At 42.4% G+C, this 3,302-nt stretch overlaps 1 long non-coding RNA gene across 1 annotated transcript in view; it reads right to left on the reverse strand.

The window, feature by feature from the left end:
* Positions 1-1,623: 1,623 nt before the first annotated feature.
* Positions 1,624-3,302, reverse strand: part of LOC106040427 (uncharacterized) — a 2,479-nt gene continuing 800 nt past the window's right edge. Inside the window, exons 1-3 of the long non-coding RNA XR_001209886.3 lie at positions 2,961-3,302; positions 1,865-1,941; positions 1,624-1,770 (exon numbers count right to left, since the gene is read on the reverse strand). The exon at positions 2,961-3,302 is cut by the window's right edge and continues 800 nt beyond it. This is a non-coding gene — a long non-coding RNA (uncharacterized lncRNA). The remainder of the gene's footprint in view (positions 1,771-1,864; positions 1,942-2,960) is intronic.

A 3,302-nucleotide genomic window follows, 5' to 3' on the forward strand; every position in this document is an offset into this window, starting at 1 on the left:
TATCTATGCAAACAGCCGACGTAATTGCTTCCGCATGTTTGTTCCTCAGAAGATTACGGCTGATCTTTGTGGATTTTAAAAAGCATTGCTACAGAAAATTCTCTCATAAGACTTTTGTGTTTGATTAACCTTGGTCCTGTTAAACTCTTCAGAAGCGTTATCATTAAGTTAAATGTGAAGATAGTTAAGCCAGAGTTTAATACTTTTGCACAATTCCCCAAGCCTCCATTCCTACATTCTTCTAAGTGCTAAGTAAAAAGCACTTCAAGATTAAAAAGCACAGAGATTTTACATGAATTTGTAGGGGCAAATGAAATTTTATCTTAGACACAATATCCATACATTGTACTTAGCTTCAGTAATGAACTGTGCAGAAATGTATCTCTTTTTATATGAGAAGATATGTTTACAACAGCTCCAGGTGATAAGCTGTGGTCTTCTTCTCAAATACTGTTTTTTCTTCACTTGCTCAGTGAAGAGCTACGTATATATAGCAACCAACAGCATGGTCTGTAGAGACAGTAGTAAAGGCAGTGGGTTCATTATAAATTACCTTGAATTCTGAGACTAAAGTCTTTGCCCTTGCTCAAAAAATAGTAAACTTGTGTATGCTCGGGCTTTCTCAGTTCATTTTACAGAATCCTTTTCTCCTCCTGTTTGTCTTGATGAAGAGATACACTAGGGAACAGCTGGATTCAAGATATCTAAACAAAGCAAACAAGCTCTGCCCCTTTGGAAGCACTGTTTTATTTTAGCATTTTTTTGGAGTGCATTGCAATTGCACACTGGAACACTGAAGTAAAACACAGTGTCACAAAGCTACTTAGGAAACAGCAGGTGTGTCTGGTCTTAAAAACCCCTGTTCCCACTGCAGTTCTCCACTGCTGCAATACATCATGTTCAGATCAGCTTCACTAAATCAGTAGCCCTTTCCAAAAGTCTTGCTCCATGACCTAAGCATGTTATACAGCAACAAGAGGGGTACTGAGATGCAGGTGGAGAGCTACAATCGAATGCCTTATTGGCCATCATGAACAAAAGACATCACTCACTAGGCCACCAATAAATGTCTCGTAAGGGGTGTCAGTTCATTCTGCAAAGGCTTCACTGATAAGCAGTGTGTCTTTCACTTCAGGACACATCTTCCCATTTATGTGATATATGTGGTGATAAAAGCAGTAATGAATATAAAACATTAGACAAATGAGCCAAAACCAACCACGTGCTTTTCCCCACATACTTTACCTCATTATAAGCTTGTTTCCACTGCATCTGTGTATTTTATGTTGCTATATATTTACATCCAGAAAGTGTGTACTAATTTTCCAGAAACAACCGTCATTATTTAGTGATTATGTAGTGAAAACCACCACTCTGCTTGAGGCAGAGTGATACACGAAGAGGAGGAAGCAAAAGACCACCTGCACCCATTTAGGTTTTGCCTTTTTTTTTTTTTCATTATTAATCCTAAGGGCAAAAGTTTCCAGCACACAACACTAAGGAGCACCTGTTCTCAGAAAGATGATTGCTCATGTGTGTGTGAAGGAGAACAATAAAGGCTTTACACCACAGTTAATGATTATCAGAAACGCCCTTTGAAGTCCATTAACTCATTTTATTTTGTTGCCTCTCTTTATTTTCAAAAAGTTCATTATAATACCATACAAAAATAAACTAGTCACAGAGATATATGTTCTTGGAAGGATATCACTTCTGTGCAATACTCTGAGCTCAAGTTGCATGTTCTGCAAAACACGTCGTACAAAGCACCTAAAAATGTTCACATGAACAATTTCAGTCTCCTCCATCATGAATTCAGATCACACTACATTCTAAAATCTTTGTGCTTTACTTTGTCTCTTACACTGTTTTCATCCAACACACGCTCCTCAGCACGCTTTACACTGTACACGATGCACACTCAAACTCCATCCATGAATGCTGAAGGAAAAAAAAAAGATACACAAAGCATAGTTAACTTTTGTTAACCTTTGTAAGTGAGCAACCAAAAGACCAGGGACAAAGGAGAAACCAGGACAGAGGGGAGAGGTGCCAGGCCATGAGACATGCAAGAACAGGAGGATGATGAAGAAAAAGGAGGCATATGAGAAGTTGCCTAAACAGGGCTAGAGCAAATAGACACTCACATAGAGTAGATTCACAAAAGACACAGGAAGACATACACCTCTGAGGGGACTACAGGCAGCAGAGGAGCTTATTTCCGAGCTGTGGAGTAGGACAGGCAGTCCCACAGTTGGGCAGAGAGGAACCTGATGAGGTTCAACAAGAGCAAGTGTAGAGTCTTGCACCTGGGGAGGAACAACCGCATGCATCAGTACAGGTTAGGGGCTGACCTGCTGAAGAGGAGGTCTGTAGAAAAGGACCTAGGGGTGATGGACAGCAGGTTGGCCATGAGCCAGCAGTGTGCCTTTGTGGCCAAGAAGGCCAATGGGATCCTGGGGTGCATTAAAAAGAGCATGGCCAGCAGGTTGAGGGAGGTTATCCTACCCCTCTACTCTGCCCTGCTCAGGCCTCGCCTGGAGTACTGTGTCCAGTTCTGGGCTCCCCGCTAGAAAAAAGATAGGGATCTTCTGGAGAGAGTCCAGAGGAGAGCCACAAAGATGATTAAAGGGCCTGGAGCATCTCCCGTATAAGGAAAGGCAAAGAGACCTGAGTCTGTTCAGCCTGGAGAAAACTGAGGGGTGATCTCATCCATGTTTATAAATATCTAAAGTGTGGGAGGCAAATGGAGGGGGCCAGGCTCTTTGCAATGGTGTGCAGCAATAGGACAAGGGGCAACGGCCAAAAACTGGAACACAGGAAATTCCACACAAACACGTGTAAGAACTTCTTTACAGTGAGGGTCACAAAGTGCTGAAACAGGCTGCCCAGACAGGTTGTGCAGTCTCCTTCTCCAGAGACATTCAAGACCTGCCTGGACGTTTCCCTGCTCAACCTACCGTAGGGAACCTGCTTTAGGAGGAGTGCGGACTCGGTGATCTCCAGAGGTACCTTCCAACCCCTGAGATTCTGTGATTCTGTGACTGAGGCAGGGAAGCAGGGAGGAGAAGTGTCCAGCTTGTAGTTGGAGTGCTTTGTCTAAGTGTTTGTTCGTCATTTTTCAATACCAGAATCAGTAATTGAGTTTGGTAATTGGCAATAAATTAAATCACGTCTCCTGTAACAAACCCGTTCTGTTGCCTGTGATGAGGGAGCTGTATTTTACAAGGCAGCTATCCCAGCCAATATTCATCTATCACTGGTGAATTTTCTCTAACAATGTGAACTGCTTCTCTAACAGC

The sequence above is a fragment of the Anser cygnoides genome, chromosome Z (genome assembly GCF_040182565.1).
Source record: "Anser cygnoides isolate HZ-2024a breed goose chromosome Z, Taihu_goose_T2T_genome, whole genome shotgun sequence".
Taxonomy (NCBI): domain Eukaryota; kingdom Metazoa; phylum Chordata; class Aves; order Anseriformes; family Anatidae; genus Anser; species Anser cygnoides.